The 12,281-nt window shown below is 44.2% G+C and overlaps 1 protein-coding gene across 2 annotated transcripts in view; it reads right to left on the bottom strand.

Moving 5' to 3' along the window:
- CDH20 (cadherin 20) overlaps positions 1–5,501 on the bottom strand; it is a 200,728-nt gene extending 195,227 nt beyond the window's left edge. The window contains exon 1 of one of the 2 annotated variants that reach the window (XM_072998524.2): positions 5,363–5,501. The gene's annotated coding sequence lies outside the window, so the exon portion shown is untranslated. The remainder of the gene's footprint in view (positions 1–5,362) is intronic. The other variant, XM_078393392.1, reaches the window with a different exon arrangement.
- Positions 5,502–12,281: the final 6,780 nt, after the last annotated feature.

Genomic DNA, 12,281 nt, shown 5'->3' with positions numbered 1-12,281 from the left:
ATTTTAAAACTGGGTGGGTAAAACCACCAGCTGCTCACTTTCCCAGATGCAAGTGAAATCAATGTGCGGGGAAGTAGGCACAGGGTGTGGGAGGACACATAGTGATAGGTAGGGGGAGGATTTCTGTGACATATTACATTTTCTCTGCATCCTACATTTGAACTGACAAGCAAGTTCAAACATGTTTATGAGTTATCTGGCCTTTCTTACCAGATTACTTATAAATACTGTACCTATAAACTTAAACATATGTTGCAGAAAAAAATATGACATGCCATATAAATCCTCCCCCCCCCCAGTGATTAGTATACAGATCTTCCTTTATGAACAGATCTTCACCTTCCAACAGTCACAATTTTCATTGTGCCTCTTCTTTTAATAGAATGCTCGACTTCATATTACTATATAAATGTCCCCACATTTTCACTTGTGGTGGATAAGGGACATGGCAGATTTAAACAGGATCTTTTGTCCTGCTGAGAGTTTCCTTCTTTGAACAGAACCCCAAACATTTACCAATGTTCTCTAAACCTAGAGGACTCTTCTGTTTAGCTTCATGTGCCCACAGTTTTTCAAAATTTGCTGCCTTATTGCCTTGATGCCTTTTTAGTTTTCTAATGTGTGCAGCTCACACAATAATCTTTGTATAAAAAGATCTGTATAAGGCTCTCTGCTTTCCTCCCAGTGCTTGTTATTGTGTGGTGGGAAAGGTGCAGCTATTACCTATTGATTTATGGACCAAGTCAGCTTTTAGAATAGGGGTGGGGACTCTGCTCCTCTCCAGATGTTGCTGGACTGCAAATGCCATCATGCCTAGCCAGTATAGCCAAGACGGATGGTCATATGTTCCCCATGGTTGTTTTAGAGACACAATTGCTCTCCTCAATAGACTTATCAAACAATCTACTCTTTCTACTCATCATTCCTGTCTTCCTATGCACCCCTGATTGAAATCCCCATTCTCAGAACAAATACTCCACTGAGCGATACAAGTTCCCTCCTTGTATCAGAAATGTATATGTTCTGAACACATATGCACCTTCCTCTACTGCTTAAGATTTCAGGTGATATGCTGAAGCACTGCATATATTAAAAGATGTCTGACTATCTAATAATGTATTGGCATCTAAGTACTGGATGACCCTCCTTGTGGAAGGCTCGTACTCCAAAGTTTGGGTGCCACCACTGAGAAACCTCTTTTGTAATTACATAGCACGTCTGATGAGAAACTGTGCTGGGGGAAACCTTCACCACAAGATCTTAAGATGTAAGAGACATCACTCCAGGTCTCAAGGTCCCAACCTGTTTAGCACTTTAAAGGCAAATTTCAGAACTTTCTATTCTACTCAACCTTCAGGTATCTCGATAGCCATTGGGCTGCAACTACGTTAGAGGATTTTCTTGTGCTTAGTTATCCATTTTATGCAGGTGCGTGTAAGTTTTTATTTATAATATTTCACCCCACTTTCTCCTTAAGAAGGAGTCAAGGCAGCTTACATCACTAAGGCTAATGTTTAGCCTTGAAACAAGAAAAATGAAGGGAGATATGACAGCATTTTTCAAGTACTTGAAAGGCAGTCATACAGAAGAGGGGCAGGATCTGTTCTCGATCATCCCAGAGTGCAGGACAAGTAATAATGAGCTCAAGCTACAGGAAACCAGATTCAGAATGAATATCAGGAAAAATGTCTTAACTGTAAGAGCAGTACAATGGAACCAATTACTTTGGGACGTGGTGAGCGCTTCAACACTGGAAGCATTCAAGAGAAAGCTGGACAACCATCTGCCAGATCTGCTTTGTTTTGGATTCCTGCACTGACTTGATGACCATATAGGCTCTTTACAGCTCAATTATTCTTTGATTCTACGTCTAAAATACAATATTTAAAAACTACGAACAATAAGGATACAAATATTTTAAAAGAATCAAATCTCACTAAAAATGGTAAACAAAATGAATAACTAAAACATAGTGAAAGCATGAAGGCAAAACACCCCATTAAAAAACCTCTCTCAGACAGCCAAACACGAAAGGGAAATCCTGTCTGAAGAGAAAGATCTTTGTCTGCAATTGGAAGGACAGTAAAGACGGGCCCAGTCTGGCTTCCCATGAGAGGGCATTCCAGAGAAGGCCCTCTCCCATGTTGCCACCAAACACACCTGTGAAGGTGGCAGGGTCGAGAGAAAGGCCTCTTCTGATGATTTTAATACCCAGGTAGGCTCATAATGGGAGATACAGTCCTTGAGATAGCTTGAACCCAAGCCATTTAGGGATTTACAGGTTAAAACCAGCACTCTGAATTGTTTCAGGAACTGGATCGGCAGTCAGTGAAGCTGCTATAACAAAAGGATTACAGGATCTCTGAAACCAGTCCCAGTTACAATCTTGCTGCAGATTTTAGATTCACTTAATTTTCCAACATTTTCCAAGGCAGCCCCATGTAGAGTCTGTTACAGTAATCCAGCTAAGATGTAACTTAAAAACGTGTCACTGTAGCCAGATCAGACCTCTCCAGAATGGGCACAGCTTGCTCAAATACACTCCAGGTCACCACATAAACCTGGGCATCCAGACTCAGAAATAGATCCAGGTGCCTCCCTAAGCTGCATACCTGTGTTTTCAGAGGGAGTGTAACCCTTTCAGAGGTGCAGCAACCCTATTATTCATTCTGTCCTTCAACTCACCAGGAGCACCTCTGTCTCATCTGGATTAAGTTTCGGTCTTTACGAAGTCTTATATACACAGGATCTGCCACACACCATTCTACAGGATAAACTCTATTTATTCTCCTCCTCTTCAGACTTTTACATGGATCATCTCCTTTCAGTCCACAAATGTATCCTTATCAACTACATCTTCCACTTGTAGAGGCTATTTTAGATTTTAAAATATATACAGTACCATATCTTTTTTTCACCACGTGAACTCAAAGAAGCTTACAAAACACACCTTCATAGTAACATTAAAATACATAGTTACTAAGTAGTATTTCACACGATAACAAAAACTGCATCTAAATCGGTTCATAACTGAATGATGCTCTGCTGTTGTCTTCTGTTTTTTAAAACTTCTTTAACATTTTAATTGTATTTGTTTTTATTTTTAAATTGTTACTTGCCTTGAATGTTGTTTTTAAGACAAAGGTATGATAACAGATTTATTAAATAAATACAGAGCGATATTAAAAATGATGAGCCAAATGGCAATTTGTGCCTTTAATAAATTACCCTGCTCAATTCCTCTAGTTCCATAGCAGTTGTTAATGCAAATGAGAATTCCCATAACCATGCCATGAACTGAAAGGAGGGTTTTATGCTGCTTTAATACTACATTTGGGAGGTATACAAGACAACTGAAAAGTGTCATAGAGACAGTTTTGCAGTTCTAGAGGCATTTTTGACATGGCCTTAAAGTTTTTTACACTGCCAGTTTTATTTTCAAAGGAAAGAAGCTGATCTGTTGGAACAAATATTAATGAAAGAGAAGACTAGAAAAGAACAAGGAATAGAGATGTCTAGCTAAGATGTCCCAGGTCACCCTACCCCCAGGCATACTCTCCTTTAGACTTTGTCCATTCTGGTAATAGACCGGGAAATGTGGGAGCAAGCAGAGCAGTGGCTGATTCTGCCTTCTCATTCTTTCTCACACTCTCCCTCTGGACAATGCAGCATAAAGGTCACTGAAAGAGCATCCTCTCATTCACTTTGCTTGTACTGAGTGATGTGAGGGCTGGACCCAACACTCCTCCACAGCAAGGGATACAGGAGGCAAAGGATCTTGCTCCTTCCCTCTGGGTGGCCCTGCTAGGCCCAGTTCTTCCTGCCAGATCACTCAAAGACTGCTTAAGCAGTAGAAAGTTCCAGAGGGAGCGGGCAGGTGAAGAATCACTTGCCCAACCTTTCTGCCAAAAAGAAGGGTGAAAAATACTGTGGAGACAGCTCACCTAGTTTATCTGGGCACCAGAACAGGGTGATCCAAATCACTTCTACTTGTTCAGTTACCCTTGTATCTCAAGGTCAGTGGCCACCAACCTTGGATAACCCAAGTGTTCTTGGACTGCAGCTCCCAGAAGCCTTCACCATCAACTGTGCTCGCCAGGGTTTCTGGGAGTTGCAGCCCAAGAACACCTGGGTTACCCAAGGTTGGGATCCACTGCTCTAGGTAATGCAGTGCACAGAGTTTGTCCTTGACTGAGTCACCAGCTCATCCTTTTCCTTGTTGGGCATCACAATGGTGAGAATTCCTCCAGTAAACAGAATAACAAGTGTTGCCTGGACACTACCACTGAGTCTTTCTTCTTTTTGGCAACGAAGACAGAGAGTGATGCTTGCCCAAGATCTCTGAGCATTCACTTGCCATCTCCCTCTGCATTGCTCTACTGCTCGCACATCCTCCTTTGAGCAGGCAGGATTTGACTCAGTAGGACCATCCAGAAGAAGGAAAGGAGCCAAAGGAGGAAATGATCTGATGATTTTTCTTTGCCTGTTCACCTACTCTCTTTTTCTCAGCATCAAGAGGTAGGCAAGTGTTAGCTGTAGATTTTATCACCTGCAACTTCCCCTCTAGAAAGGTGATGCTGCCAGCACACCTTGTCTCATAGGGTGATGCACTAGGGCAAATTTAGTAGGGCCATTCAGAAGCCAGGATGAAGTCCTACAAAAAACGGCCACTTCCTCTGTCCCTTCACTCATTCCCTCCTAGGATGTAGTATATGAAGGATTTGGGCCAGATGGCCTTTATCACTAACATCCTGGTTCTCAGAGGGACAGAGGAGAGGAGCCAGAGAGTGAAGTTATTGGTCCTACAATGTTATCCTGCACCCATAGGCAGAAAAAGGGAGGGGACAGGGTGGGCTGAGAGAGAAGGAAAGAAAGAAAGAACAAGACAAGGAGAGGACCAGAGCAAGGAAAGAGCTTAGTCAGGAAAGACGGAGCCCCAATCCTCTCTTCTGCGATGCTCAGAAAACGAAGAGAAGCGCCAGGTGTGCCCACTGCCTTCCTCTGGCTGGCAAACTTCCTTGCCCGCCTCCAGAAATGGCAATGCTCAGGAGACAGCACGGGGTCGGTGGAGGGGGGGGGTAACGGCGGCATTCCCCTTAGTCCCTTTCACCTCTTCTCCGTTGAGTTACGGCTTCTCCTTAATTCTAAGCAAGCATGATCGGAACAGGTCCGTTAACGACTCCTTCTCTGCCACCCATCACCAATTCCTCCATGCAGCGGCCTCCTCGATGCAGAGGACGCTCCACAGCCACTTCCGAACCCCAGCCAGTGTCCACCCCATGCGGCCGCCACCCCCTCCTCAGCTCGGAGGCGACCTGCCCCTGCCAACCAAGCCCCTTGAGAGCCGCCGCGCATCCCTTACCCGGCCAGGCGGCGCCTCCTCTGGTCCCGAGTTAAGTTGGCAGGAGAAGGGAGTGCACAGCTTCTCGCCCACGTCTGCCTGCCCGCTTTCGAATCCCGTCCTCGCCTCCTCAGGGAAGCCCGCGAGAATGGCCACCCGCGCCGTCGCGGGGACACCCGGCCTCCTTTCAACCTCTCGGAATAGACACACACACACACACGCCCACCAAGCCAGGCAAGAGGCGCCTCTCCCCGCGCGCGCTTCCTCAAGGTCCCGAGAAAAACTCCAGCCCGACCAATCCCCGAGAAATGCCCGGCGCGCCGACCCGGGGTTCGCCCTTTCCCTCCTTCAAGCCGAGGCGCTGGGTCTTCCCGGGAGTTTCCTGCGAGCTCCTTCTCCCCCTCAGGAGCCGCGTGTCTTAGGAAGAACCGTTCCCCGCTCGCCTCCTTTGACGGCTGGCTAGCGCTGTCTACAGAAAGCCGTCTGTCTCCTCCTGCCTGGTAAAGAGGAAAAGTCAACGGGCCGTATTTTAAAAAATAAAAATAAATAAAAGCCCGTCTCGGACGGTCCCGTTTCCCTCCTTTTTTTGAGGCTCTCGGGAAAAGTCGCGCGGGTTCTCCCTCGGCTTTCCGCTTAGTGGCGTGGCTTCTCTTGAGGAGAACGGCGTTAGTTTTTCTTCTCGCCAGAGCCGGCGGCTTCTCTGAGAAACGCTCTCCCTCAGGTAGGCGGACGGAGGGCGGGGGAAGCTCCTTCAGCTCCCGCTAGTTGAGAACACGAGGCTGGAGAGGAGCCTTTTTAAAAAAATTATTTTATTGGTGAGGGTGTGTGTGTGTGTGTGGGGGGGGAAGAATTATTTTTTTTCCTTTCCCGGTCCGCTGGCGGTCCAGGTGGCTCCCGTCTTGCCCAAGCTCGCCGTCCTCTTTCCTCCGCTTCATGAATATTCTGACCGAAACGAGCGCTGCTGAAGTAAATTGAATTAGCCAATTGGTGCCAGGAAGGGGAGCGCGCCTTCCTCCTGGAGGAGCTGTCTGGAAATAATTAATGGCCAGTTGGCACCTTGAGGAGCCGGCAGGGGCAGGGGCGGCAGCAGCTCTCAATGGGTGCCTCAGCAAGAGCCTGCCTTTCCCTGCACCCACCCCGATACACCCACGGCCTGGGATTTGTCCCCCGATTTGCAGTCCACACTTCTCACTGCACCGTGGAAAGGCACGCAAATACAAGGGCGAAAGCGAAGTAGTTTGGAGCGTCCCGTCTTGTCTTGCGGTGGTGCAGGAGGGCTATTGCTCTGAGCTGGATAGTTTTCTCTGCTCCTTGTTCCTTCAGTGAGCTCTGGCCGTTGACCCTGGGAGGGGACCACTGCACCCGTCCTGGCCCACCTTGCGGGGCTTGGGATGGATCCATATTGAACTGTGTCGAAGAAATTGGCTAGAAATGGCTTCTCTTTAGGAGATTTGAACTCTTTCCCAGAAATCTATTTCCTTGCTGAAGCTTTCGTGTCTCTTCTGATATAGTAATGCTACAATGGCACACAGATTGAAAACCTTAATTGTGAGGCTCTGATGCTGAAATGAAATCTGTATAGAAAGCACCATAGCACTAAACTCTGCTTCCCCCTCTTCCAGAAGAAACCAGAATGAAATAAACCATGCCTTCAGGAGGAACAAGGAAATCTGGAAAGGGGACCAAAGGGGGAAAGGCACTGGTGACATCAAGATATCTCATGTAACATCTGGATGGCAGGAAAATGCAGAAACCAATTTTGAATTTGATATTTCTGCAGAAACAAATTCTGTATCTGAATGAATCCCGTGGCACTCATAGGCTGAAATTCTGTTGCTTAGCATAGTATGTTGCAACCAGAGTAGGCCCATTGAATTAGCTGGGATTTGGAGAATCAGCTTCTTCATATGTTCCATTGATTCAATGGACCCACTGTAATTGCAATTTACTATAATAAGTGATAAGATTTCAGCCATAGAATCATTGAAAGGGACCCCTAGAGTCATTGCGTCCAACCCCCTACTGAAGTCAGAAATCCACAACTAAAGCATCCCTCACTGGTAGCCATCAGATCTCCTTTTAAATATCTCTCATGGCGGAGAGTCTTTTTCTGCTTCTTTTAACATCATAGGAACTCTATGAGGTAGGTTACCCTAAGAGAGAGTGACATGCCCAAGATCACCCAATGACTTTTGTGGCTCAGTTGTTCATTTGAACAGGAACCCAAATCTCCCAGGTCCCCGTTTGATACCCTAACCACTATGGCATCTGGGAAAGATGGAAGAGCTCAAACCATACAAGCAACATAGGCAGTCGCTGACATTACATAAAACTAAGTACTGTATATGCTGCCAAGTCAGTACTGACTTATGGTGACCGTTTTCAGGGTTTTCTAGGTAGAGATACTTAGAGGTCATTTACCAATCCCTTTTTCTGTGGGGATCCTGGGAATGCGCAGTTTGCCCCAAGGCCACGCAGGCTGGCTGTACTCAATGAAGCAAAGTGGGGAATTGAACTCACAACCTCTGACTCTGCAGCCAGATACCTAACTCATTACATGGCATTACATTAATTCCCTTCTCCATGAGTGGAGCTAAAAAGGTGGTAGGGGCTTGCTTGGTTTGGCCAAAGCCTTCTAAGTTTCCTGGCAATATAGCAGCCAAAGAACTCACTGCAATCTTGTCCAGCTTTCAGACCACAAAAGATATGTGGCATTCATTGGTTTGCATGATGTATTCTTAGATACCTTGGTGTTCAGGACCACTCCAAGATATATTTTTTTATGTCTCAAGGAGAGCAGCTTATGATACCCTCTTCCCCATGTTTAGTATATATTAGAAATGAATACAAATATCCCTGCACAGCTGGACTTAACAAGGGGCCAGCCCCTACAGCTGGCCTGTCCACTCACATGTCCACGGCTGGCAGCCTCGCTCATCCTTCCAATTGCTCCCAGAGCTTCGCTCTCTTCCTGCTCACCTGGCCACTCCAGGCAATGGGAGGGAGGACGAGTCTCCCTGTATGGCTGCTGAGTTCCTAGCCAAGCAGGAAGAGACCAGAGCTCTGGGAGTGATTGGAAGGATGAATGAGACTGCTGCCACCAATGGACACATGAGTGGATGGTCCAGCCCCAGAGGCCAGCCCCTCGGTAAGTCCAGCTGCATGGGGATATTTGTATATGAATACTCCCGCCTCTAATATATATTGCTAAAAACCAAAGCTTAGTGGTTTAAGTATCTGGCTGCGAAGCCAGAGGTTGGGAATTCAATTCCTCACTGTGCTTTCTAGACAGGGGCTGGACTTGATGATCCATAGGGTCCCTTTCAGTTCTGCTAAGCAAGTCTCAATTTTCTTCCCTGCTTTGGAGCTTAGGAGTGGGGAGACTGATGATGAACTAACTGGTTAACTGCAGAGTACTTCTCCAACTTCAGGGTGAGAAAGATAGAGCTCTTCAGACCTATTGGAACATGGGAATATGGCAAGTGAAATAGTGGAAGCCTGGGTTTTAGTGCGGCTAAATTAGTCTGTCTATGAAATTGTAGGGGTGTCTGAATGTGGCCTTTTTCCCCATTGGTCCAGCAGAGCAATTTGGGCTCTGTCTGCAAAAAACTCAAAAATATTCTTTGGCTGTTTTCTCAGAATGCTTTCTGGCAGTTCTTAATTTTTAAAAAGATGTTGGGTGGACATACTTAAATCAGAGCACTGCCATTTGTTCTGGAAGGAAGCTCTATTCCTTTATTTCAGAATGTATCAGGACAGCCTACGGTTGTTCGATAATAAGAGAAATCTGTGCATGCTCAGAGATACTTCACTTTCTTGTATATGTTGCTTCATACTTATGTATATGCCACTTTGGACGTTAAAGAAAAGACATGCTTATTTGGATTCCTTATACAAACCTGAAATCCAGTTCTCATCGGAGTTGCAGTATCAGACTTCACACCACCCTAAACGTGCAGTATGATTACTGTTTAACCAAAAAAACCAAAACAAAAAACAAAAAACAAAAACAGCAACAACAACCCTAGAGTCAGTATACACAGTGCCAATCCAGGTCAGGACAATCACATACATGTAGGGAGGTTTAAACCTTCCCCATCTGTTTTTATTTAAAAATTCCACCCCCATTTTTTTAAAAAAACTTCATTGGTGTGTTTGATGTAGTTATTTTGGTTTGACTTTCAGTGATATATACTGACAGTTAACTGTCAAACTACCAGCAGACCAATAAACACTGTAGCCCCCCTCCAGTCCAAACCAAGAGTAAACAACATACGTACATTTTCTCCTTCCCAATTTACCCTTTCATAAATTAGCCTTGATTGAAAACAACATTTCCAAAGTTATGAAACATTTACCACAAATCTTTACTGTTCTTCTGAGATATAAAAGAAGGACCTCTTTCTCATCTCACTTAGTACTTTATTTAGTGCTCTTTATACATTTTAAAATTGCTTTAGTACTGAAATGGAATCAAGAACTTTATTGCTACAGGCAAATTTTGATTTAATTTATCTGAAATGAATTTCAGCTGTTGGAAATGCACACTTTCCTGTATTGCAGACAGTGACAGAAATCCTGTTTCTGCAACTACACTGCATAAAGTTGATGATGTCACATATATGGTATATCTTATGGAACAGGATTTCAGCCAATATTTTATATGGTTCACTGCACTGCAAAATTTATAATTTCTTGTAGAAGGTCAGTCATTTAACTTAAGGGTTAATCATGATTTTCTTACTTCTGTCATTGTGTAAATTACCTCATTTAAAATGTCAGTATTCTTAATTGTATTGGAATACAGCAATTCTCTCAAATTGTGTGTGCGTGTTTGTGTGTGTGTTCCATGCCATCAAGTCAGAACTCATTTATAGTGACCCTATAGGGCAGTGGTGTCCAACCTTGGCCCTCCAGATGTTCTTAGACTACAGCTCCCAGAAGCCTTCACCACCACCTCTGCTGGCTAGGATTTCTGGGAGTTGAAGTCCAAGAACATCTGGAGGGCCAAGGTTGGACACCACTGCTATAGGGCTTTCAAGGTAAGTGAGATATTTAAGGAGTGGCTTTACCAGTTCCACTCCTCCCAGTGAGTTTCCATGGTCAAGAGGGGATTGAAGCCCTGTTCTACAGAGCCTTAGTCCATCACTCTATTCACTACACTATACTTGGAATCACAGTAGCTATACTAGCCTGTAAATCATATGAATTACTTTGAAAGGTGACTACTTTAGACAAATTCATAATATTTACAGGACATGTTTTCTTAGTATAGCTAGAAAATGGAGCAAAATGTCCTCCAAGCCAAGGATATTTCCATTCTGGTTTTAATGTAGATGTCTTGGGGAAGAGTCATGAAGTTTCAGTGATGTAATTGTGAATTACACATTGTTCATTCATGTAGTTCACACATTCCAAGGAAAAAGTGAAGTGTAGCCAAGGGAATGCCCATAGACTTATTCTTTCCTGCCTGAATATTTTATCAAAACGCTTCATTTGATCCGAGGACTGGGAAATTTATCTCTAAAGATGTTGATGAAGTACTTGTTGTTGTTGTTTAGTCGTTTAGTCATGTCCGACTCTTCGTGACTCCATGGACCAGAGCAAACCAGGCCCTCCTGTCTTCCACTGCCTCCCAGAGTTTGGTCAAATTCATGTTGGTAGCTTCAATGACACTGTCCAGCAATCTCATCCTCTGTTGTCCCCTTCTCCTCTTGCCTTCACACTATCCCAACATCAGGGTCTTTTCCAGGGAGTCTTCTCTTCTCATGAGATGGCCAAAGTACTGGAGCCTCAGCTTCAGAATCTGTCCTTCCAGTGAGCACTCAGGCATGATTTTCTTTAGAATGGATAGGTCTGATATCCTTGCAGTCCAGGGGACTCTCAAGAGTATCCTCCAGCACCACAATTCAAAAGCATCAATACTTTAGCAGTCAGCCTTCTTTATGGTTCAACGCTCACTTCCATACATCACTACTGGAAAAACCATAGCTTTGACTATATGGACCTTTATCGGCAAGGTGACTTATCTGCTTTTTAAGATGCTATCTAGGTTTGTCATTGCTTTTGTCCCAAGAAGCAGGTGTCTTTTAATTTCGTGGCTGCTGTCACCATCTGCAGTGATCATGGAGCCCAAGAAAGTAAAATCTCTCACTGCCCCCATATCTTCCCCTTCTATTTGCCAGGAGATGATGGGGCCATTGGCCATGATCTTAGTGTTTTTGATGTTGAGCTTCAGACCATTTTTTGCACTCTCCTCTTTCACCCTCATTAAGAGGTTCTTTAATTCCTCCTCACTTTCTGCCATCAGAGTTGTATGACCTCCATATCCGAGGTTGTTGATATTTCTTCTGGCAATCTTCATTCCGGCTTGGGATTCCTCCAGTCCAGCCTTTCACATTATTTATTTATTTATTTATTTATTTATTTATTTATTTATTTATTTATTTATTTCTTTCTTTCTTTCTTTCTTTCTTTCTTTCTTTCTTTCTTTCTTTCTTTCTTTATTTATTTATTTATTTATTTATTTATTTATTTAATTTATATGCCGCCCACTCTACCCAGAGGTCTCTGGGCGGCTTACAATAATTAAAATTCAATACAATAAAATGATTAAAATACAATTAAAATACAATTAAAATTGCCATCATCAGGACCCACAGTTGTTATTTCAATTAAAAGCCTTCTGGAACAGGAAGGTTTTGACCTGGCGCCGAAATGTCATCAACGTCGGCGCCAGACGGATTTCAGTTGGGAGGGCGTTCCATAGTCTGGGGGCAGCTGCCGAGAAGGCCCTTTGTCTACAAGCCATCCCTCTTACCTCTTTGAGGGACGGCTCTTTCAAAAGGGCCCCCTGGCTAGATCTTAACTGCCGGGTAGGCTCATACATCACATGATGTATTGTGCATATAAGTTAAATAAGCAGGGGGACAATATATAG

Source organism: Pogona vitticeps, chromosome 4 (assembly GCF_051106095.1).
Source record: "Pogona vitticeps strain Pit_001003342236 chromosome 4, PviZW2.1, whole genome shotgun sequence".
In the NCBI taxonomy this organism is placed as follows: domain Eukaryota; kingdom Metazoa; phylum Chordata; class Lepidosauria; order Squamata; family Agamidae; genus Pogona; species Pogona vitticeps.
The sequence above is the reverse complement of the archived record's forward strand: the minus strand, read 5'-3'. Positions and strand labels throughout refer to the sequence as shown.